This window comes from Bos indicus, chromosome 6, assembly GCF_029378745.1.
Source record: "Bos indicus isolate NIAB-ARS_2022 breed Sahiwal x Tharparkar chromosome 6, NIAB-ARS_B.indTharparkar_mat_pri_1.0, whole genome shotgun sequence".
Classification (NCBI taxonomy): Eukaryota; Metazoa; Chordata; class Mammalia; order Artiodactyla; family Bovidae; genus Bos; species Bos indicus.
In genome coordinates, this window is record NC_091765.1 from 35843004 (window position 1) to 35869381 (window position 26378).

General features: G+C 38.2%; 1 long non-coding RNA gene across 1 annotated transcript in view; it reads right to left on the reverse strand.

Moving 5' to 3' along the window:
- The window catches only part of LOC139183604 (uncharacterized), a 362756-nt gene that overhangs the window by 103562 nt on the left and 232816 nt on the right, over window positions 1-26378 (reverse strand). The window lies entirely within an intron of this gene.

The following is a 26378-nucleotide window of genomic DNA, read 5'->3' on the forward strand; positions in this document are numbered from 1 at the left end:
CCAATCTCAGTTCAGTTCAATTCACTCAGTCATGTCTGACTCTTTGGAAACCCATGGGCTGCAGCATGCCTGGCTGCACTGTCCAACACAACCTCCAGAGCTTACTCAAACTCCTGTCCGTCGAGTCAGTGATACTGTCCATCCATCTCATTGTCTGTTGTTCCCTTCTCCTCCTGACTTCAATCTTTCCCAGAATCAGGGTCTTTTCAAACCAGTCAACTCTTCACATCAGGTGGCCAAAGTACTGGAGTTTCAGCTTCAGCATCAGTCCTCCAAATGAATATTTAGGACTGATTTTCTTTAGGATGGACTGGTTGGATCTCCCTACAGTCCAAGGGACTCTCAAAAATCTCCAATACCACAGTTCAAAAGCATCAATTCTTTGGTGCTCAGCCCTCTTAACAGTCCAACTCTCACATCCATACATGAGTACTGGAAAAGCCATAGCTTTGACTAGATGGACCTTTGTTGGCAAAGTAATGTCTCTGCTTTTGAATATGCTGTCTAGTTTGGTCATTGCTTTTCTTCCAAGAACAAGCGTCTTTTAATTTCATGGCTTCAATCACCATCTGCAGTGATTTTGGAGCCCCAAAATAAAGTCTGACCCTGTTTCCACTGTTTCCCCATCTATTTCCCATGAAGTGATGGGACCAGATGCCATGATCTTCGTTTTCTGAATTTTGAGCTTTAAGCCAACTTTTTCACTCTTCTCTTTCACTTTTATTAAGAGGCTCTTCAGTTCTTCCTCACTTTCTGCCATAAGGGTGGTGTCATCTGCATATCTGAGGTTACTGATATTTCTCCCTGCAACCTTGATTCCAGCTTGTGCTTCTTCCAGCTCAGAATTTCTCATGATATACTCTGCATATAAGTTAAATAAGCAGGGTGACAATATACAGCCTTGATGTACTCCTTTTCTGATTTGGAACTAGTCTATTTGAACTGTGGCGTTGGAGAAGACTCTTGAGAGTCCCTTGGACTGCAAGGAGATCCAACCAGTCCATCCTAAAGGAAATCTGTCCTGGGTGTTTATTGGAAGGACTGATGTTAAAGCTGAAACTCCAACGCTTTGGCCACCTGATGCGAAGAACTGACTCATTTGAAAAGACCCTGATGCTGGGGAAGATTGAGGGCAGGAGGAAAAAGGGACGACACAGGATAAGATGGTTGGATGGCATCACCGACTCAATGGAGATGGGTTTGGGTGAGCTCCGGGAGTTGGTGATGGACAGGAAGGCCTGTCGTGCTGCGGTTCACAGGGTCGCAAAGAGTGGGACATGACTGGGCAATTGAACTGAACTGAACTGTTGTTCCATGTCCAGTTCTAACTGTTGCTTCCTGACCTGCATAAAGATTTCTCAGGAAGCAGGTTAGGTGGTCTGGTATTTCCGTCTCTTTAAGAATTTTCCAGTTTGTTGTGATTCACAGAGTCAAAGGTTTTGGCATAGTCAATAAAGCAGAAATAGATGTTTCTGGTATTCTCTTCCTTTTTTGATGATCCAGTGGATGTTGGCAATTTTATCTCTGGTTCCTCTGCCTTTTCTAAATCCAGCTTGAACATTTGGAAGTTCACGATTCATGTACTGCTGAAGCCTAGCTTGGAGAATTTTGAGCACTGCTTTACTAGCGTGTGAGATGAGTGCAATTGTGCAGTAGTTTGAGCATTCTTTGGCATTGCCTTTCTTTGGGATTGGAATGAAAACTGACTTGGAATGAAAACTGACTTTTCCAGTCCTGTGGCCACTGCTGAGTTTTCCAAATTTGCTGGCATATTGAGTGCAGCACTTTCACAGCATCATCTTTTATGATTTGAAATAGCTCAACTGGCATTCCATCACCTTCACTAGCTTTGTTCGTAGTGATGCTTCCTAAGGCCCACTTGACTTTGCATTCCAGGATGGCTGGCTCTAGGTGAGTGATCACACCATTGTGGTTATCTGGGTCATGAAGATCTTTTTTGTGCAGTTCTGTGTATTCCTGCCACCTTTTCTTAATATCTTCTGCTTCTGTTAGGTCCCTACCATTTCTTTCCTTTATTGTGCCCATCTTTGTATGAAATGTTCCCTTGGTATCTCTAATTTTCTTGAAGAGATCTCTAGTCTTTCCCATTCTATTGTTTTCCTTTATATCTGCATTGATCACTGAAGAAGGCTTTTTATCTCTCCTTGGTGTTCTTTGGAACTCTGCATTCAAATTGTTATGCCTTTCCTTTTCTCCTTTGCCTTTAGCTTCTTTTCTTTTTTCAGCTGTTTGTAAGGCTGCCTCAGACAACCATTTTGCCTTTTTGCATTTCTTTATCTTGGGGATGGTCTTGCAACCTGTTTCCTGTACAATGTCATGAACCTCTGTCCATAGTTTTTTAGGCACTCTGTCTATCAGATCTAATCCCTTGAATATATTTGTCACTTCCACTGTATAATTGTAAGGGTTTTGATTTAGGTCATACCTGAATGGTCTAGTGGTTTTCCCTACTTTCTTCAATTGAAGTCTGAATTTGGCAACAAGGAGTTCATGATCTGAGCCACAGTCAGCTCCCTGTCTTGTTTTTGCTGACTGTACAGAGCTTCTCTGTCTTTGGCTGCAAAGAACATAATTAATCTGATTTTGGTATCAAGCATCTGGTTATGACCAACCTAGACAGCCTATTAAAAAGCAGAGACACTACTTTGCTGACAAAGTTCTGTCTAGCCAAAACTAAGGTTTTTCCAGTAGTCACATATGGATGTGAAATTTGGACCATAAAGAAGGCTGAGCACTGAAGAATTGATGCTTTTGGACTGTGGTATTGGAGAAGACTCTTGAGATTCCCTTGGACTGCAAGAAGATCAAACCAAACAATCCTAAATGAAATCAGTTCTGAATATTCATTGGAAGGACTCACTTCACTGGATGCTGAAGCTGAAGCTCCAATACTCTGGCCACCTGATTAGAACTGACTCATTAGAAAAGACCCTCATGCTGGGAAAGATTGAAGGCAGGAGGGGAAGGGACAACAGAGGATGAGACGGGTGGACAATATCACTGACTCGATGGACATGAGTTTGAACAAGGTCCAGGAGTTGGTGAATGACAGGGAAACTTGGCATGCTGGAGTCCAAGGGGTTGCAAAGAGTTGGACAGGACTGAGCAGCTGAACTGAACTGAAATGAAACTTTATACACATACAACTTCAAATGCTTAACCAAATTGTCCATAGTTACATAGTTAATATGAGGTTTGAATCTGAATTTTTCTGACTCCAAAGCCCATGAAATGGGGACAACATTAGTTCCCTGGTATCTGAATGACTTAGGTTGATCCCAATTGATAAAATGGGATTGCTAGGACCAAGCATCTCCCCAAGGCATTCATCCTTTGACTATTTTAAAAAGAGACAGTGAATTCCCCTTCCAGGTGATTCCAAATTCCCCTTCCAGGTGATCAGATAGCCTTCCTAAGACATTTTAAAAATCTAGCTTGACTTTCTGATCTTTGACTCCACTGCCAGTTTCTGTTAAGTTTGAGCTTCCCCTCACCCCTGCTTTTGCACCTGACTCATGCTTGCTTTCATCCTCATCAGCTACATTCTGTCCCCTCCTTTCTCTGGCATATCTTGAGTCACCTGTATTATAATACTGAAGCCTAGTGTTGTTTACAGGGTTTTGGAATTTGGATTAATTTATAATATCCCTATTTTATGATGGGCTTTTAAAAAAATGCGAATTATATTCCTGCTTCTTTCCCATACAGAGACTCTTCTTTCCTAGAGTGAAAATAGAGCAACTGAGAAGCCCTATTCTGGACTACGATCAACAAAGAAACAGATTCCTTTTAGAATTATACCTTAATTTCTCAACCTCTCCAGAGAATTTTACTCTTATTTTTTTCCAGAAAACAGAGTTGGGTGAAATTAAATCGGCAAATATCTCTAAGGTGATTCATGGAGGGTAAGCATAGCACGGTGTGAAAATCAGAAGAACTAGTTTTTAATCTCGCTGCAGAACAATCTTGATCAAGATACTCAACTTATGTGAGTTGTTAATGTCATTTGAGAAATGAAAGCAAGAAGTGATACCTAACGTTTTTAAAAGTCATAATATTATATAACAATATGATTTTAAGTAGCAAAGGGGGGATCTAAATATTAGAAGTATAAAGGAGTGGGCTGATTAGCCAGGCCTCTAGTGAAGTAAGGGCACCAAGTTAATGTAATGAGTTGGTATACTTACAACTTACAACTAGGTCAATATTACTTCATTTAACCCTAAAGTTTCAACTTGACATTCTACAATTAGTTTTGTAGTGTGAATGACTGAGCATAGAAAATATTGAGAAATGCTGACCTAGCTCTTTTAATGCCCTAGGTGGTTATAGTAGAAAAATAGGCTAACATTAAAAATGTAACATCATCTTAAACTTGAGTTCCCAAGCACATTTGATCAGCACACATGATCCCATTTATGAGTTTAACTTTAAGCTGCTTAAGATGAACTTTTTGTTGATTAGAAATATGAATGTTATTAAACAAATTAAAAAATTTTATTGAAATAAAAAGTACCATGAAATATAAATGTACATAACAAACTGAAGTATATTTTGAAATTCATCTGGCAAACAATTTAACTAAAGACAAAACAATGAACCAATCAATACATAAAATGTTACCTTAAAAATATAGTATGTACAAATTCATTTATAACTGAGGAGATGAACATTTTAAAAAAAACATACTGTATTTTACTTCTCAGGTTGGCAAAGTTTTAAAATCCTGGTAATATTAGGTCTTACCAGGGATGTGAAAAAATAATCATTTCATATTCTATTAGAAGGAATATAAATTGGGACTATATTTCTGGGAGATATTTTTATAGAATATATTACTCTGTTTGAATCAGCATACTCTGAATTAACAATCTCATTTCTAGAAAATTATGCTAAATACATAGGTGTGTGTTTGTGTGACATTTATGTATAATACCATTGCTACACTATTATTTATAATCTGGATAATTCAGGGTAAGAAAACATAAATATGGGTAGGTTGAATAGTCTATGATACAATAGGAGAGTATGCATGTAGGAAAAAAACCTAATGATGTAGTTTATATTTATTAATACAGAATAAATTTTATGAAATATTATATTTTAAGCCTATTGTTTTAATTCAATCGTTTATTCATCTATTTAACAAAACTTAAGCAGCTATTCATGCCAGGTGGTGTTCTCAGATCTAGTGATATAGTGAAAGTGAAGTCGCTCGGTCGTGTCCGACTCTTTGCAACTCCATGGACTGTAGCCCTCCAGGCTCCTCCATCCATGGGATTTTCCAGGCAAGAGTACTGGAGTGGGTTGCCATTTCCTTCTCCAGGGGATCTTCCCAACCCAGGGATCAAACCTAGGTCTCCCGCATTGTAGGCAGACACTTTACCATCTGAGCCACCAGGAAGTTAGTGATATAGTAGTGAGTGAAATAAAAAAATTTCAGTCCCTGCTCTCATTCAAGATGCTTACATTCTAGTGGTGATGACAAGCAATAATTAAGTGAATAAGTAATGAGTGAACCCAGATACAAATATCTTACATGTGGAATCTAAAAAATAAAATATAATAAAAACAGATACATATAATAAAAACAGAAACAGATTCACAGATATAGAGAAAAAATTAGTGGTTATCAGCAGGTGAGGGAACAGGACAGGGGCAAGATTGATTAAGGGACTAAAAGGAAGAAACTACTAAGTTTAAAATAAATAAACTACAAGGATATATTGTATTGCATTGGGAATACAGTCAATATTTCACAGTAACTTTAAACAGAGTATAATCTATTATAAATTAGAATCACTATGCTGTACACCTGAAAGTAATATTGTAAATCAGCTATTAGTTCAGTTCAGTTCAGTTGCTCAGTCATTTTTGACTCTTTGTGACCCCATGAATCGCAGCACACCACCTCCCTGTCCATCATCATCTCCTGGAGTTCACTCACTCATGTCCATCAAAATCAGCTATATTATCCTAAAAAATCATTAAGTAATTTTTAAAAAGAAAACATATAACTGCAAATAAATAATTTTATATTCATCAGCTTAGAATGGTGGAACACATTCCACTCTCCTGAGCAAAACATATCTAAACCCATGACAGGTGCCCTATATACTGAAATAGGACAGTCACTGTTGCCTAATAGTACATGTAAATGACATCTTAACTTTTAATGTGAAATTTTAGCTTATCACTGGCTTCAGAGTTACTGTATAATAGATTATTTATGAGAGAACTCATACTAGATACTGTTTAAACGCCCACCCAAATGATTTCCTTTTTCTGATTGTTTTAGAATCAGACTTACTTTCTCAATTATTTAATTTTTCACCTTCAGCTATTTGCTTAATTACTTTAAACTCCTCTAGAACATGAGTTTCTTGAGCACATAGTAGGTGCTCAAGACTATTTTCGTGTGTGTTGGGCAGACTCTATGATGCGTCTCAATGATCTCTACTACCTGATATTTAAAGCTCTGCTGTGTGGGCGAACCTAGTAATTTGCACATAACCAATACTAGAAAAGTAACGGAATGTCATTTCTGTCATTAGGTTACATAAGAGAGTAACTTCTGTTTTGTCAGTAGTCTCTCTTTTGCTGGCTTTGATGAAGCTATACGGATAATCCCTCATGCCAAGAAACTGAAAGGAGCTCTGCCCAGTGTTCAGAAAGCAACCCTCAGTCCAACAGCCCAGAAGAACTAAACCTTGTAAATATTCATTAGAACTGGTGGGTGGACCCATCCTCATTTGAGTATTGGATTAGACTCTGACCCTGGTTGACACCTGGTCGGCAGCCTGTGAGACCTTACAGCAAAGGACTCAGCTGACTCATATCTGGATTGCTGAAACTGAGATAATAAATGTATGCTGTTCTAAGCTGCTAAATTTATGGTATCTTGTTACAGTGCAATAGATAACTGATATATCTATGGAAACTGATATATCTATGGAAACTGATATATCTATGGAATAAACAAATGAGTATCTCCTAGTTTCCCAATTGTCAAGTTAGAAAAAAATGGAAATTGTTATATTATGGGCTTTTTGTTGGGATTAAATAAAAGATCTCAATGCTATTCATGTAGTAAGTACTCAATTATGTATCATTTGCTATTATAACTGGGTAAACATAATTTTTTCTGTATTAGTGTCCTATCTAGCATGTCTAAAGCTGCTGTCTCAGGGGCATGCAGATTAGTAAAAAGTAGAATAGAAGACATCACGCTCTGTGATTTCAAACTCTATTACAAAGCTACAGTAATCAAAATAGCACATTTTCCCCAAAACAGAAACACAGATCAAAGGAACAGAGAGCCCAGAAATAAACTCAGGCACACATTGTCAATTTACGATAAAGAGACTAAGTAAATACAACAGTGAAGATACAATCTTCAATAAATGGCACTGGAAAAACTGGGAAAGATGCAAAAGAATGAAACTAGACCATTATTTTACACCAAATAAAAAATTAACCCAAGTTGGATTAAAGACTTGAATGTAATACTTGAAACCATAAAACTCCTAGAAAAAAACATAGGCAGTAAATGCCTTGACATCAGTCTTGGTGATAATATTTTTGGATTCACTACCAAAAGCGAAGGCAAAAAAAGGCAATAAATAAATAATTAAATAAACAAATGGGACCATATCAAACTAGAAAGTCTGTACAGCAAAGGAAATATCAACATATTAAAAGAGGCAATCTACTGTTTGGGAGAAAATATTTGCAAGTCATATATCTGATTAAGGAGTCAATATCTAAAATACATAAAAAGTCATACAACTGGATAACAAAAAAATGAACTGATTTAAAACCGGGCAGAGGATCTTAAGAAGTACTTCTTCAAAGAAGATTTATGGATAGCCAATAAGTACATGAAAAGATATTCAGTTTCACTTATCGACAGGGGAGTGCAAATCAAAACCACAATGAGATATCACATGTTAGAATGGCCATTATCAAAAAGACAAATAACTAGAGCTGGTGAGGATGTGAGTAAAAGGGAGCCCTTGTGCACTACTGGTGTGAATGCAAATTGGTGTAGATACTGTGGAACAGTATAGACGTTCCTCAAAAAATTAAAAATAGAACTACCACCTGATTCAGCATTCCCACTTCTGGGTATTTATCCAAAGAAAACAAAAACACTAACTTGAAAAGATATATGCACCCCATATTCATGGCAGCATTATTTATAGTAGTCAAGGCATGGAAATAACTCAAGTGTCCATTGATGGGTGAATGCATAAAGAAAATATGGTATGTATACTCAATGGAATATTATTCAGCCATAAAAAGAAGGAAATCTTGCCATTTGTGAAAATACAGCTGGAACTTAAGGGCATTATGCTAAGTGAAATAAATCAGACAGAGATAGACAAATACCATAAGACCTCATGTATATGTGGACTCTAAGAAAAGTTAAGCTCACAGGCAAGAGAACAGACTGTTAATTGTCAGTGGCAGGGGGTAGGGGGTGTGTGAAGTGGGTCCAAAGGTACAGACTTCAAATCAGAAAATAAATGCCATGATGCGGAATATACAGTATGGTGGCCACAGTTAAAATACTCTTGCATATTTGAAAGTTAGAGTAAATCTTAAAAATTTCTCATCACAAGAAAAAAATATTGTAACTAAGTATGGTCAACAGATGGACTTCCCTGGTGGCTCAGCAGTAAAGAATCTGCCTGCAATGCAGGAGATGCAAGTTCAGTCCCTGGGTTGGGAAGATCCCTTGGAGGAAGGCATGGCAACCCACTCCAGTATTCTTGCCTGGAGAATCCCATGGACAGAGGAGCCTGGTGGGCTACAGTTCATAGGGTCACAAAGAGTCAGACATAACTGAAGTGACTTAACACACACACGCACGATCACAGATATTAATTAGATATGTTGTGATAATTTCACAATAAACACAAGATGGAATCAATGTGTCATAACTGGAAACCAATGCAGTTTACCTCAATTTTAAAACAAGCTGAATACATTTCTGTGCCAATTATCTCTTCTCCAATTACAATATATAAAATTATATTAAAAATAGTTATGTAGCATTATTGGAAGAAGTAGGAGTAGTGGTGACAATCTCTGATTGGATTCAAATTTTGGTTTTGCATTTATAAACCACATGAATTTAAGGAAGCCACTTCATCTCGTTAAACATCAATAAACATCAATAAACAATGAGAGAAATAATAGACATCTCACAGGCAGGATTGAGTCAAATAAAGTATGTAAGCATTCACTATCATTCCAAATTCAGAGTTAGCATTCAATAAACAGTAGTAAATCTTCCTGCTGTTATCCTGAATACCTTTAATAAAGGAAGTCTTTGGTAATTCTGGAACTCAAAAGTTTCAAAAAGAGATTGTAACAGAGAAAAGTGAAAGTGAAGTCTCTCAGGCGTGTCTGACTCTTGGCGACCCCATGGACTGCAGCCTACCAGGCTCCTCCGCCCATGGGATTTTCCAGGCAAGAGTACTGGAGTGGGGTGCCATTGCCGTCTTCATATTACTCTGTACCTTTCACTGTGTACTTAGACTTGAAGCATCCCTTTGTCCTCTCCTCTCTGCCTCCTCCTATGTTTTGTATGTACCAGTCGTCTTTCTCCTGTAAGACGGGGCCTCTTTGGGTCAGTGTGTCACCATCCAATAGGGTGCCAATTCATCTTTGGTGCAAGTGGCCTTCCTTAAAGCCAATATGTGACTTATACAAAATTAATTTTGAAAAAATATAGTATGTCTTGCTTTGAAGGCTCTATCTTAGATCTATGGTTTATCACTCTGTGCTGTGCTTAGTCGCTCAGTCATGTCCAATTCTTTGTGACTCCATGGACTGTAGCCCACTAGACTCCTCTATCCATGGGGATTCTCCAAGCAAGAATACTGAAGTGAGTTGCCATGCTCTTCTCCAGAGGATCTTCCCAAACTAGGGATCAAACCCAGGTCTCCCACACTGGAGGCAGGTTCTTTATCATCTGAGCCACCAGGGAAGCCCAAGAATACTGGAGTGGGTAGCCAATCCCTTCTCCAGGGGAACTTCCTGACCTAGAAATCGAACCAGGGTCTCCTGCATTGCAGGCAAATTCTTTACCAGCTAAGCTACCCTTGAATGTGATGATAAAAACATTGCCGTTGGGCCTAAGATTTCATATCTATAAAAAAGGAGGTTATATCCACCTCAAAGAATTTTGGAGAAGACTAAATGATGTAAAATTCTATGCTGCCTTAAAGTAGCTGCTCAGTGAACAGCTGTGGTTGTTTAGCTGTTCATATCATTATTATTATTATGTTTGCCATTCTCATGTTTGTAACCCCAGCACTTAGCAGTGCCTAGAACAATGTTTACACATGAATGAATGAATGTAGTTATAGTCTTACTTACTGCTGGGTGAGTTGTATCATCTGGGTCTCCAAGGGAGAGCAATGTTTTCTATGGGGAACAGGAATGTGTATAAGTGGCAGGACCCACAGAACATATGTATGAGTCCAAGTGTCACCTATTTGTAGCTTCTGATGACCATGTAGCTCAGCCATGTGGCTCAGCACACTGGTGAGCCCTTGGAAACGCAGCTGGGTTTAGCACCTTTAAAGAAAAATGACTAGACAGGAAAAAGTAGAAAGCAGATTTATTTATAAACCATCCCACATAGACACAAGGTGCAGCTTTGTTTTCGTGACACACCAGCAACTCTTTAAATATTTATTGTCAACCTGAGGGATCCGTGTGTAGACTGAAAGCATATTTAGGTCTTTAATATACCATCTCAGTAGGGCCTGCTTGAGGCCGCCCATCTGGAAGATGAGACTTTAGAGCCAATTTTAAAACGTTTTTTTCAAGGACAGATAAAACTGTTTCTAGCTGATTTTCACTGTGACATATGAAAGCAAACCTGGGGCTTTTGTATTTTTGAGTTAACATTTAAACCAGAAGGATATTTCCTTTCCAGAACACCTGTAGCAAACTCCTACACAGTCAAGTGTAATCTAAATTCAGGTCTATTAAGCCAGCCTGAGAACAGTGTATGAATGTGCAGAGATATATTTTTCCATTATGGTATCAAATGCACTAAAAAGTATAGTGAGAATGCTAGTCTCACCTCTTCTCTTTACACTTAATAGATAGGCTTAATGTGTTTGAGTCTCTGCCAATTGAATAAAACTCTTCAGAATTTTATTGAGTTTATTTCTAAGTGTAAAGAGGCAGCATTACATTTCTTTTTAAAATTATCGCTTTACTGATTTTTAAAACGTCTTTAAAAAAGTTAAACTTCTGTCATAGAATCTTAAATGCCACAGGATCCTCAGAATCAGTTCATTCAGTCTCTCACAAAGACATCTCCTATGATTTGATGAGATATCTCCCCCTTCTTCCCTCCCCCATTTCTCTTTCCCCCATTCTCTTCTTCCTCCTTTCCAATCATTCTCCATATTTCCCTCCCTTTTTTCTCGAACTCTTATAAGGTAGTAAAGTTGGCATTCAAGTGTGAACAGTGTTTAAATACTGAACCTCTTTTCTGCTGATAGTTCAAACTATTTTCTTCCAGAAACTAGATTGCTATCTTTCTATAAATTAATAGAAAATGTTGTATAGTGCAAAATATGAGGCATAAGAGACATCTGTGAGATTGAGGGGATGGGGAAAGCAAGAGAGAAATTAGAATTAGAGGAGGAGCAAGAACTAGATTGAGTGAGAGAGTTCATGAAAATTTAAATGACTATTCTCTTACACGACAAACAAAAAATTAACTTAAAATGGATTAAAAACTTGAATATAGGGCCTGAGACCATAAAACTCCTAGAAGAAAACATATGCAGTGAGTTCCTTGATATCAGTCTTGGCAAAGATTTTTTGGATTTGACACCAAAAAGCAAAGACAATAAAATCAAAATAAACAAATGGAACTACAACTAGTTTCCTATAACAAAGGAAACCAGCAACAAAATGAAAAGGCAACTTACGAAACAGGACAAATTATTTGCAAATTACATATATTATAAGCAATGAATATCCAAAGACTCGTACAACTCAATGGCAAAAAAACACAAATAATCCAATGAAAAACTGGGCAGAGGCTCTGAATAGACATTTTCTTTCAAAGAAGACATATAGATGACCAACAGGTACATGAAAAGGTATTCAGCATCACTCTTCATCAGAGAAATGCAATGCAAAACCACAATTAAATAACTCCTCACACCTATTAGAATGGGTACTATCAAAAATACAACAAATAACTGTTGGTGAGAATGTGGAGAAAATGGAACCCTCATGCACTACTGATGGGAAGGTAAGTTAGTGCAGCCACTAGGAACAGTATGGAAATTTATTTAAAAATTAAAAATAATTATCATATGATTCAGCAATCCCACTTTTGAATATTTATTAAAAGAAAATAAAAACACTACTTTGAAAAGATATTAATATATGGGCTTCCATATTCATTGCAGCATTGTTTATAATAGCCAAGATATGGAAAGAACTTAAGTATCCATTGATAAATGAATGAATGAAGAAAATGTGGTATATACACATACACACAGAATGGAAGAATTTCTACCATAAAAAACAGGGATATCTTGCCATTTGCAACAATGTGGATGGATTTTGAAGGTATTACGCCAAGGGAAATAAGTTCGACAGACAAAGACAAATACTGTATGATCTCACTTACATGTAGAATTAAAACAAAAACAAAACCCAAGTGCACTTTTGGTGAAATGACTTTTTATCTCTTATTAAAAATGCAGTTTATGTGGGTATAGGATGGCTATAAGAAAGGATACCTATAGACTCTAATATGATTTAAATAAAGGTAAAGTCATTATACGACAATTTAAAGCAAAAAAAAAAAAAAAAAGATGAAGGATCTAGAGCTGGAGAATTTAACAGTAGCAAAGGAATATTTGATAATTTTAGAAAGAGATTTGGCTTTAAAAATGTCAAAATAACAGGAAAAGCAGCTTCCACTAACCAAAAGGCAGCAGACAAGTTCCTAGCTGCCATTAAGGAAATTATTAAAGAGAAAAGATATCTGCCTGATATCCTTTTATAATACAGATGAAAGTACCATATTTTGGGAAAGAAACATGCCATTAAGGACATTTATTAATAAGGAAGAGAATTGAGCACCAGGTTTTAAGGCAGGAAGGGTTAGGCTAACTCCGCTGTTATGTGCAAATGCAGTCAAGTTCATGATCAGAACTGCCTTATTTATAAAGCTGGTAACTCCTAAACAGCTTTTCCCCTTGAAAAGAAAAGATAAAGGCTACCTGACAGCTTTCTCACTGTACAATAAAAAGGCCTGGCCTGGAAGAAGGTCCCATCAATGCTTTGTCCCAGAAGTCAGAAAGTACCTTGCCAGTAAAGGACTGCCTTTTAAAGTTCTTTTGATGTTGAACAATGTCCCCTGGCCACACAGAACCCCATGAATTCAACACCAAAGGCACTGAAGTGGTCTACTTGACTCCAAACACTATCTCTAATTCAGCCTCTAGATCAGGGAGTCACAAGGATCTTTAAGACTCACTACACATGGTACTCTACAGAAAGGATTGTCGATGGTGAAAGAGAACCCTAACAGAGAAAACATGAGAAAGTCTCGAATGATCACACACTGAAGATACTATCTTCGTTACAGGAAAAGATGTAACCCCATGAAACCCCAAACAATCAATTCATTCTGGAGAAAACCATGTCCAGATATTCTGTATGATTTCACAGAATTTATGAGAGTTGATCAAGGAAACAACAAAAAGAGACTGTGGATATGGCAAAAAAAGGTGGGAGGTGAATTGTTTCAAGATACGGATCTTAGAGAAATTCAAGCGTTAGTAGGCACTAAACTAGAGGAATTAACAGAAGATGACTCTATAGAGATGAGTGCTTTGGAACCAGAGCCAGATGAGGAGGAAGAAGACATAGAAGCAGCAGAGCCAGAAAACAAATTGTCATTAGACAATCTGGCAATGTTCTGATTGTTCAAGACTGCTTTGGACTTCTATGACATGGTCATTTCTATGATAAAGGCACTGAAACTAAAGCAAACAGTGAAAGAAGGATTGGTACTGCATAGAAACATTTTTAGAGAAATTAAAATGCAAATGCAAAAAAAATACGATGTATTTGTTAAGTTACACTGTCGGAGTCTGCCTCTCCTGCCCCTCCTTCCACCTCTGCCACCCCTGAGACAGCAAGATGAGCAGCTTCTCTCCCTTCTCCTCTTCAGGCTACTCAACATGCAGATGAGGATGAAGACCTGTATGATTCATTTCTGCTTAATGAATAGTAAATGCCATACAGTTAATAAACACTTATTATGCATATGTGTATACCTTTGTGTGAAAATCTAGTAAAGTAGGGCAAGAACCATATTAGATGTTTACATGTCATCATCACCTAATATTACAGTATAGAACATCATTTGTCAAACTTGTAGTGGATAGCCTATATTTCCATATGCATAAAGTGAGTGTTATTTAGTATAACACTAACAATATGCTTGTTTTCATAGTGTTTTATGACTTTGCTTTCAAAGAATTATATTACTGTACAATATGCTTGTCTTTTTCATAATTAGAGAAACAGTGTTAATAACCTATCAGCACAGGTAAGTGTTTTCTTTTAATGTAACAATGTTTCCAATATTGTATTATGAATATGACTGTAAAGTTATTGTTGTTGGCTAGTCACTAAGTCATGTCCAACTCTTTTGCAACTGTATGGACTATAGCCTGCTAGGCTCCACTGGCCATCTAATTTCCCAGACAAGAATACTGGAGTGGGTAGCCATTTCTTTCTACAGGGGCTCTTCTTGACCCAGGGATCGAACCCATGTCTACTGCATTGGGAAGCAGATTCTTTACCACTGAGCTACCATGGTAGCCCATGACTGTAATGCTGTATGCCATAAAAAAAATTCATAAAAATTCATTCATTAGTGCATTGGCTAGGCCCTCAGGAACTAACCATATCAATTATTAACACATTAGGCTTTGTTATCAATGCATGAATAGTTATACCCATAAACAAATAACAATTTCTCTTTTTTTGCATAATCTTTTCAATTTTAATGTCTAGAGTTGGTAATATGTACAGTGTTTTATATCATATAAGGCAATATTGACATAGGTACTGATAGATAATTCATCTTGCAAACAGACAATGTAAACTTACGGTATCAATAAGTACTGTACAGTGTTGTAATATAAAGTGGTCTGGTACTCCTACGGCTTTAAGAATTTTCCACAGCTCAGATCATGAATACCCTATTGCAAAATTCAGACTTAAATTGAAGAAAGTAGGGAAAACCAATAGGCCATTCAGGTATGACCTAAATCAATCCCTTCTGCTTATACGGTGAAAGTGACAAATAGATTCAAGGGATTAGATCTGGTAGACCGAGTGCCTGAATAACTATGGATGGAGGTTCATAACATTGTACAGGAATCAGTGACCAAAATCAACCCAAGAAAAAGAAATGCAACAAGGAAAATGGTTGTCTGGAGAGGCCTTACAATTAGTTGAGAAAAGAAGAGAAGGGAAAGGCAAAGGCAAAGGAGAAAAGGAAAGATATACCCATCTAAATGCAGAGTTCCAAAGAATAGCTAGCAGACATAAGAAGGCCTTCTTCAAAGAACATTGCAAAGAAACAGAGGAAAATAACAATGGGAAAGACTAGAGATCTCTTCCAAAAAATTAGAGATACCAAGGGAAACTTTCATGCAAAGATGGGCACAATAAAGGACAGAAACAGTATAGACCTAATAGTTGCAGAAGATATTAAGAAGAGGTGGCAAGAATACACCAGGGGAACTGTATAAAAGAGGACTTGATGAGCCAGATAACCTTGATGGTGCAGTTACTCACCTAGAGCCAGACATCTGGAGTGTGAAGTCAAGTGGGCCTTCGGAAGCATTTCTACAAACAAAGCTAGTGGAGGTGATGGAATTCCAACTGAACTATTTCAAATGCTAAAAGACAATGCTGCTAAAGTGCTGCACTCAATATGCCAGCAAGTTTGGAAAACTCAGCAGTGGCCACAGGACTGGAAAGGGTCAGTTTTCATTCCAACCCCAAAGAAAGGAAATGCCAAAGAATGTTCAAACTACTGCACAATTGCACTCATTTCACCTACTAGCGAGGTAATGCTCAAAATCCTTCAAACCAGGTTTCTACACTACATAAACCGAGAACGTCCAGATGTACAAGCTGGACTTAGAAGCCACACAGGAACTAGAGATCAAATTTCCAACATCCATTGAATCATAGAAAAAGCAAGAGAATTCCAAAAAATCATCTATTTCTGCTTCATTGACTAAGCCTTTGAATCTGTGGATCATAACAAACAGTGGAAAATTCTTAAAGAGATAGGCATACCAGACCACCTTACCTGCTTCTTGAGAAATCTGTATGTAGATCAAGAAGCAACAGTAAGAACCAGACATGAAACAATGAACTGGTTCAAAATTGGGAAAAGAGTATGTCAAGGCTGTATATTGTATATACAGGATGTATATTGTCATCCTGCTTATTTAACTTATATGCAGAATACATCATGCAAAATGCTGGGCTGGATGAACCATAAGCTGTAATCAAGATTGCTGGGAGAAATATCAATAACCTCAGATAAACAGATGACACCACCCTAATGGCAGAAAGCAAAGAGGAACTTAAAAAAACCTCTTGATGAAGGTGAAGGAGGAGAGTGAAAAAGCAGGCTTAAAATCAACATTCAGAAAACTAAGATCATGGCATCCAGTCCCATCAATTCATGGCAAATAGAAGGGGAAACAATGGAAACAGTGACAGACTTTATTTTCTTGGGCTCCAAAATCACTGTGCACAGTAATTGCATTCATGAAATTAAAGGATGCTTGTTCCTTGGAAGTAAAGCTATGACAAATCTAGATAGTATATTAATAAGCAAAGAAATTGCTTTGCCAGCAAAGGTCTGTATAGTCAAAGCTATGGTTTTTCTAGTAGTCATGTATGGATGTCAGAGTTGGACCATAAAGAAAGCTGAGCGCCGAAGAATTGATGCTTTTGAATTGTGATGCTAGAGAAGACTCTTATGAGTCCCTTGGACAGCAAGGAGATCAAACCAGTCAGTCCTAAAGGAAATCAATCCTGAATATTCATTGAAAGGACTGATTTTGAAGCTCCAATAAATGGACACCTGATGCGAAGAGCTGACTCACTGGGAAAGACGCTGATGCTGGGAAAGATTGAGGGCAAGAGGAGAAGAGGGCAACAGAGGATGAAATGGTTGGATGACATCACCGACCTAATGCACATGAATTTGAGCAAACTCCAGAAGACAGAGGAGCCTGACATCCTGCAGTCTATGGGGTCACAAAGAGCCAGACATGACTTAGCAACTGAACGATAATAAGCCCTGTAATGTATATTTTCTTCCTTATGATTTTCCCTAAAGCATTTTATTTTCTTTAGCTTATTATAGCAATACACTATAAAATACATATAACATACAAAATATATGTTAATCGTCTATTTATGTCATTGGTATGGATTCTGGTCAACAGTAGGTACTTAGGAGTTAAGTGTAGGGGGAGTCAAAAGCTTTATGTGGATTTTCAACTACACAGGGTTTGGTGTTCTGCCCCTTCCTTGCTTGAGTGTCAAGTTTAGTTGGAAAATACTGACCATCATTAGCAAACTCTTCATAGTCATCATGCTAATTCCTCAAAATGTTCTTGCAATTGGAAAATCATATAATTGGACAATGATTACCCTTACTGGAGAGGGAATATTGAGAGAGCTATTTTTAAAGAGTTCACGTAATTAGATTCCTCTTTTACTATCTTCCTGTATAGACTTGAGAGAGGAAAATATGAGATTACCATGTGCCTCAAGTCCTTCTTTTCCACTGTTGTTTTTATTTTGTTTTATTTAACATAAAATAACTCAGTTTCAATATTATCTAATAACTCTTACATGTAGAAACTAGTATCTCTCCATCTTAAAATTGTGAGCAGATAATAAGCTTTGCAGACTACCTCTGCTTGGACTCTGACTCCTAGTACATAGGGTAAGTTCATTCATTTTCTGTAAGACACTTTCCAGAGATTTGTGGGTTTTCCTAAGTAGATTCAACTTGCATGAGAAAGAAAGAAACTTCTATCATGTTTTAACTATTCTTTTATTGGGTTTTCTGTTTTATTCAACTGATTTTAATTCTAACTGGTTCAGCTGGTTATCAAAATTAGGCACCAATAGCTCCTGCCTTCCCAGGGGAGGTAACATGATTTGAGTCTTGAACTAGATTTTTAGCCAGTTGGAGCTGGGGTTAGGGGTAGGCAGATTGCTGTGACTTAGAAAAATGGAGAATGAAGGAGCATTTCAGGCAGAATACACACTATGTTCAAATGTCCACTCGGGACTACATCATTAGGGCTTGCTAAAGGAGGCAGCCTAAGAGGGGCTGTGGCGGGTATGCCTGCTCTCCCCTCCATCTTGCACTGGGCTCCAGGTGACTAACCTCCATGAACTGGATCCACAAGCTCCTTTGCCTCCTGGCTGCTGGATTCAGTCAATAGGAGGTACCAGCAAAATATCAGAGTGAGTGAAGGGACAGAGCAGGTTAAGTTATTTATGCTCTCACTCTTTTTCCTTCAGGGTCACTTAAGGCTGTCTGCACCCTTCTAGTCACAGCTCCTGTCCAGTGGCCTTCTCTCTGGGTTCCAGTGACTGCTCTATGCCTTAAACCTAGGGGTGGTAACAGCATCATATTACTAGCCTAGAGGATCTACTCTCTTGTGGTTTCCCTACATTTTGCTGATATTTTTGTAACTGATCCTTGTATTAAAAACTCCTCAAATAAACCCAATGTGTTTTTTGTTTCCTGATGGGACCTTGACCAATAAGGAGTTAGTTCCACATGTTTTATTTTGCTAATTTAGAGGAACTTATTAAAAACAGTAGGAACAAGCTACTCAGTAAAAGTACTTATATCTTAAAAATACCCGGAGGGATTCTGTGAACAGAGCAAGAATTTTGAGAATAATTAGAATTGCCATAAGAAAACTGTGAGCATCCTGAGTCTCTGGGTTCTGACTCTCCTAGTGCACACGGGGGGTTCAAGTGCATGCTGGCATGCCGTGCCAGAAATGAGGACGAAATGTATCAGCTTGGCTTGTTCTACCATTATGTAGTTCCTCTTTCATTCCTTAAAACTACTTGAAAATTCTTTTCTATGTCTAGTAATAATAGATGTTGGTTTTATTTCTCCATGCTCTCATCTCAAATCATTTTGATGAAGTGTTGTGATTTACTGTGGAAAACCAAATCAGAAAGGCCTGTTTTCCGTTCTGCTCTTCTCATTTGTCAGCAGGCTCTAACTGCTATGGTATAGCAATACCACACAGTCCATGCACAAATAGCAATGTCCAAAGGCAAAACAAAGAGGGAACAAATCTCTTGTGTGCTGCTGTAAGATCTAGAAAGTCTTTTTCAGAATCCCTGGCCATGGTCTCCTCAGCCTTCTTGACTCAGTTTTATTGACCTGAATAAGGTCACACGGTACTCCTCAGTCAGTCATTGTCAATAAGTAATGAAATTACCAAAATTGGCTTAATCAATCCATAATTATCCAATAAGCATAATTGGGTTATCAAGATTTCTGCCCTGGGTTAAGGGCCAGCTTTCCCTGAAGCATCTCCTCACACATTAGGATAATGACAACTAGAAAATAAACATAAAAAAGAGTTCCATTAGTAAGAAGAGAGACATAGCTATTAACAAATAGTCACTAATGTCTGTGACAGTGATGGAGAAATTTAAAGACTGAAAATGCAAGAGACTATACCTGAGGAAAGAAAACACTAGTAATAATGGTTAAGACTTCTTGTAATAATTCAATAAAGCGGAAAAGTTTTTTTTTTTTTTTCTCCTGGAGAGTATCTTTACATTCACTATAGTTCTTAATTTAAGTAGCATTTTACTGTTTTTGGTAAGATAAATGATGGAGGCTGGGAACATTTATGTCCCACATCGAAGAAGAATTGGATTTGTTTTTATTTAATTTCTTGTCCTGAAAGATATTTCTGCAACTCATCCAACCATGGGTCAAAGTAAAATCAAATTTCCCCACTGAGCTCATTGACAAATCCTTATCTAAACAAGATTAAGACTTTATAGCAGAAATGATGCTTTTGATGGTTCAAAAGGCAATAGTTTTTCACCAATTTTCATTCACCTTTGACCATTGTTTGTCTTGTCAAGTTGCCACTTGTTCCTTAAATATCTTCATCGTCCTTACATTCTCAGTCTTTTTTCCTTTTCAGAGGCAATAGTGCTTTTCCTTTGCCCTTTAGCTGACTGCAAGTACAGAGTAGCTGTCTCCTTCGATGTGTGAAACTGTATTGTAAAACATCTCTGCTGCTGCTGCTGCTGTTGCTGCTAAGTCGCTTCAGTCGTGTCTGACTCTGTGCGAGCCCATAGACAGCAGCCCACCAGGCTCCCCCGTCCCTGGGATTCTCCAGGCAAGAACACTGGAATGGGTTGCCATTTCCTTCTCCAGTGCATGAAAGTGAAAAGTGAAAGTGAAGTCGCTCAGTCATGTCTGACTCTTAGCGACCCCATGGACTGCAGCCCACCAGGCTCCTCCATCCATGGGATTTTCCAGGCAAGAGTACTGGAGTGGGGTGCCACTGCCTTGAATATTATAAGGAAAATGTGTAATGAAGGGTTGTCCTAACAGCAGAAAATTGAAACCTGAGTTGAAGTCCATACTATAGGAAGACCAAGTGTGTGAGTATAGTGTACTCTAAGTATGCTGCTGCGTCACTTCAGTTGTGTCTGACTCTGTGCGACCCCATAAATAGCCTCCCACCCCAGGCAAGAACACTGGGGTGGGTTGCCATTTCCTTCTCCAGTGCATGAAAGTGAAAGTGAAATTGAAGTTGCTCAGTCGTGTCCAACTCTTAGCGACCCCCTGGACTGTAGCCCACCAGGCTCCTCCGTCCATGGCATTTTCCAGGCAAGAGTACTGCAGTGGGGTGCCATTGCCTTCTCCAACTCTAAGTATAGCAAGATCTAATATGTGAGTGTATACATACACTTTCATCCAAAAAAGTAAATATCTTGTAAAAACAGTCCTCATTTATCTTTCAGTGAGCAGCATGTGGGAAGATCAACTTTCTCAAAGGATTTCCCCAAAGCCTTTTCAGTATGAGTGAGTATCAGTCATTTCATAGATTTATCTCCAAATAAGGGAGCTTGGGTTCCCCAGAGAGCTGGCCCAGTTATGAAAGGAAAGTTTAAAGCAGCCTGTCGGCTTATGAGTACTGGCTATCTAATATCAGCTTCTACATGATGGAAAACAAATTGCCCTCACCATTAATCACTGTATAACAGACTTCAGGATACAGAAAGTATGTCAAACTACTGAGTTTTATCTGAGGGAAATACAGCAATTGCATTTTATCCAGATTGATTAAATATTCATTTCTTCTGATTATTCTTTTCAGTTCTTCCAGAAAAGTCCTGTTTTCAAGTATTCTAATTTTATAAGAAGTCTGAGAAAATATGATCATGTGCATTATAAATTATTTTAATATCAAGCAGGTGGTAAAAAGTGAGTGTTATACGAAATACAAGAAAATGTCTCTGCTTCTAACCAGAAATAATCATTCTGAATAAAAAAAAAAGTAAATCTAAAACAAAAAAGGGCATTAAAAGTGTTTTGGTCTGTTGCCTGGGACCTGAAGGAGTTCAATGGAAAGACTATAGTAATTTGGTTAAATGTGTGCCTTTATGTTGGGCTTCGCAGGTAGCTCAATGATAACAAATCTGCCTGCCAATGCAGGAGACGTGTGTTTGATCCCTGGGTTGGGAAGATCCCCTGGAGGAGGAAATGGCAACCCACTTCAGCATTCTTGCTTGAAAACTCCCATGGACAGTGGAACCTGGCAGTCCACGGTTGCAAAGACTCAGTCACACAACTGAACATGCACGCACACACGTGTATCTATGTTAGGCTGCTGGGGTTCAAATCCCAACTCCGTGACTTTTTGGCTCTGGGGTACTGAAAGTTTCTTTAAAATCTCTGTACTTTAGCACTCTTTTCTGCAAAACTGTATTGATAACAATAATGACAGAATTGGAACACAGTGAATATTAAATTAGATAGTATAAATAAAGTACATTTGGAGGATATAGCTCAGTATTAGGTACTATTAATTTTTTCTTACTCCTCCTCCCTTCAAGTCCAAGAATTTTCTTTCAAATTAATTTTCATAATTTTTAACATGCTTAGAAGCATTCTGATTCAAAAAATATTTTTCTTGATAGGCATAGCCATACAATGTTTGTTTTATAGGAAATAGAAAGCAGTAGATAAGCCTCGAGCTATAAGTTAGTTTTATTGAAGTCCTAGTATGAGACAAACCCAGTGCTAGACATTAAGCAGAAATGAGAGAAGACGCAAAGGAAACTAAAAAGCACATTGTGCACGGAGTTTCCACCGCAGTTTGATCAAAACACATGAGAACAACAGATGATAAACTAGAATTATAACCTACACACTATGCATGTCTAATATTGCACCTCTTGCATGATTTAATAATTACTTGTTGGATCTATCTCCCCTCCACCCTAAGATTAAAAGTTCTCTGAGGAAGCTATAGAGTTCTGATCGTCAGAGGAGTCTATTTACAGAACCATGCACTCTGTAAAACAAAGTGAAAGGATTAACCTGTATTCTTAGGTTTTCTTTTTTCTCCATTGTTAAATAGGAAAAAAACATTCTTCAAAGAAAGCTTATGAGTAAAAACAAATGATAGTAGAGAACCACAAATAGCCTTGGTATTGCAGAGAAAACCACGGGGGTGAATCTATGCTTTAGTTGAATCTGGAAGAAAATCGGGAGCTACTCAGGAGAAGAGTATAGAAATGAGAGAAGATTGTTCCAGAGGCTAGAAAGAGCATGAAAACTAAAGTTCTTTAATATCTGGTTGAATTCAAGAATAATGAGAAGTGGAAAGAAATGGAGCCTAAGAAAATAAGCAATACCAGATCATAAAGGTCCCCAGAAAACACATTAAGAACATCAGACTTCATCCTGAAGGCAGTGGAGATCCATTAAATGGTGTTGAGTAAAGGAGTATCCCAAATTTGTTCTTCAGAAAAATCACTCCTGCTGTAGGGTAGAGAAGGGATTTGAGAGAACCAGGATGCAGATAAAAGTCATTCAAGAGATTGCTGCAGTAACTTTAGTAAGAGCAGATGATCATTTAAGTCAAGAAAATGGCATCAAATCCTTGCTCCTCTTCCTCCCTTGATTTCCTTGTCTCTTTCCCACTCATCTATAGGGCTAACACCATAACCTCACTAAATCTAACTCTGTCAGCTCCAGTCCTGTACCCAAGAAGCTAACAGGGACTTGGATAAACATACAACTAAGCCAACTGGACTCAATTTAAATTCTTATAAATAGCTGCCAGTGGGCCCTTAAAATGCTACTCGGGAATCATATTCTTCACCCTTTGCGTTCCTAGGGTTGTCCTAAAAACAAAACAAGAAACAATTTCATTTTCTATCCCCTCTCTACAAATTCCCAATAACTTCTGCCCCATTCTCATGATTATAAGATCACCAAGAAATTGACGGAGAAGGCAATGGCAACCCAGTCCAGTGTTCTTGCCTGGAGAATCCCAGGGACGGGGGAGCCTGTTGGGCTGCCATCTATGAGGTCGCACAGAGTCGGGCACGACTGAAGCAACTTAGCAGCAGCAGCAGCAGCAAGAAACTGAAATAGTCAGAGGGAGACTTCCATAGATCCCGGCCACTGCCTCTAACCAACTGTACATCAGTACCTGCCCCCTTCCTGTCTTCTCTCCAGTTGGGACAGGTGAATTTTCCATGCAGCTGCCTGGCTTTCATCATTAACTTTACATTCTTATCAAATAGTTCTTACCATCAATTAAATATAGTTTTATCTTTCTTATCTTAGAAAAATATTCTTAAGATTCCACTTTTTTTGCCAGCTATAACTCTGATTAGTAGTATTGGTAGTGTTAGTTGCTGAGTTGTGTCCAACTCTTTGCAACCCCATGGACTGTAGCCCATCAGGCTCCTCTGTCCATAGGAGTCTCCAGGCAAGAATACTGGAGTGGGTAGCCATTCTCTTTTCCAGGAGATCTTCCTAGCCCAGCAATTGAACCTGGGTCTCTTGCATTGCAGGCAGATTCTTTACAGTCTGAGCCACCAGGGAAGCCCATTACTCTAATTACTTTGCCCATTTTTGCAGCAATATTCCATGAAAGGTTTCTCTCTTCTTCCTTTCTCCAATTTCTCACCTCTCTTTTCTTATAAACCCACTTCAATCAAGCTTTTGTTCCCACTATTTCACTTCAATCATTGGTAACAATGTCATCAATTTTTAACCTCCTCCTTGCAGCTCAGTTATTGAAATTACTCTTGCTTAATCTATCCCTAATAGTTGACTCAGTTAACCATTCTCTTCCAAAAAAAAAAAAAACTACCTTTCAGAATAACATATTCTCCTGATTTTTTTTTTTATCATAGCTCATTTGATTGCTCCTACTTGCTATCCTTTTTTGGTTTCCCTCTCTCGACCTCTTAGTATTAAAGCACTATTATGCTCAGCCCTGGTCCTCCTCTTCCTCTATCTACACACCCTTGGTCATTCTATCTAAGCCCATAAGTTTAAATATCCTCCACACGCTAGCAACTCCAAAATGTATATCTTCAGCTCAGTCTTCTCTTAAGAATGTAATGGCTGAAGCCACCCAGACTATCTTATTGACTGGCAACAGCAATTGATTAAGGGATGAGCATGCAATATAAGGGGCTTCCCAGGTGGTGCTAGTGGTAAAGAACCCGCTGCCAATGCAGCAGACATAAAAAGACACAAGTTCGATCCCTGGGTCAGGAAGATCCCCTGGAGGAGAGCATGGCAACCTACTCCAGCATTCTTACCTGGAGAATCCCAAGGACAGTGGAGCCTGGCAGGCTACAGTCCACAGGGTAGCACAGAGTTGGACATGACTGAAGTGACTTAATTTATGTGATATAAATCAAGGAGGGCATGGCAACCCACTCCATTATTCTTGCCTAGAGAATCTCATGGACAGAGGAGCCTAGCAGGCTACACAGAATCCATAGGATCACAAAGAGTCAGCCACAACTGAAGCAACTTAGCACGCATGCATGCATGCAATATAAATCAGTTCAATAACTACAAGCCTCAGTACCCATTGTGCAAATTCTGGGGCATAAATTCACATGTTCCCCACTGGGCATATGGATTTGGAGCTTGAAACTGTTGTAGTCAATATTTGCCAGAGGCCCACTTTTATATTTGAGTTTTGTGTCAAGATAAGAAGGAACCAGATCCTAGAAATGAATCCTGATGATATTGATGAAGTCCTAGATTAAGTTATGTCTCAAGCCAGAACTTCTCTTGGAACATTCAGTTCTATGAGGATAAAATTTCCTTTTTGAGTTGGGATTTCTATTGCTTAAAAATACATGCATTCAATTTGATGCACATACATCTTCTATGAGTTATATTATCTCCACTTACAATAAAAGGAAAAATCTTGCTAAGATGCCACATGATTTTTCTAAAGTCAGTCATCTAGTAGCACCAGGAAATGATCTAGATCATAAGCCTTTATACTTAAAATTCATAATTACCACTCCCTGTGAGTGGAGTTTGGAGATACTGGGGATTCAGCACTGTATACGATGTGCCCCTCTAACGTAGTGTGTGTGTGTGTGTGTGTGTGTGTGTGTGTGTGTACATGCTCACTTTAACCACTAACTCAGAATATTAAACAGGTGCTCATATTTCCTAAGAAAATACCAAAGAGCTGATTCTCATTCATTATTTAACCCAATTTGCACTGAAATGTCCTGAGAACAAAGTCAACTTTACTCTTTGGTCTGAGTCCTCAACTTTTATTCCATTCTTAACAGAAGAATGAACACAGCATTCTTACCTATAGGTTTCATGTTCTTATCTTTTCAGATTTGCAGATTGTAACCAAGAATCTGGTTTCATAATGTTTGAATTTTATAAGATAGAATTATCTTTCTACCCCTGGAATGATGTTAGTATAAGGGAAGAGTCACCTAAATGAGCACAGAAGAGGAATGCCCAGAAAACTTGGTTAGGCATTGACTCTTTCCAGTGTCTGACATCAGGCAAGTTCTTCCCTGCCCTGGAGCTCCTTTCTCTTCTGTAAAGTGTGATCTACAAATATCTATCTTACAGGAATGTGGTGATGATTAAAGGAGACAACAAATACTTGACATAGAATAAACCCTGAACAAATCAGTGTCTTTTCCTCTTTGTTTTTCAAAAC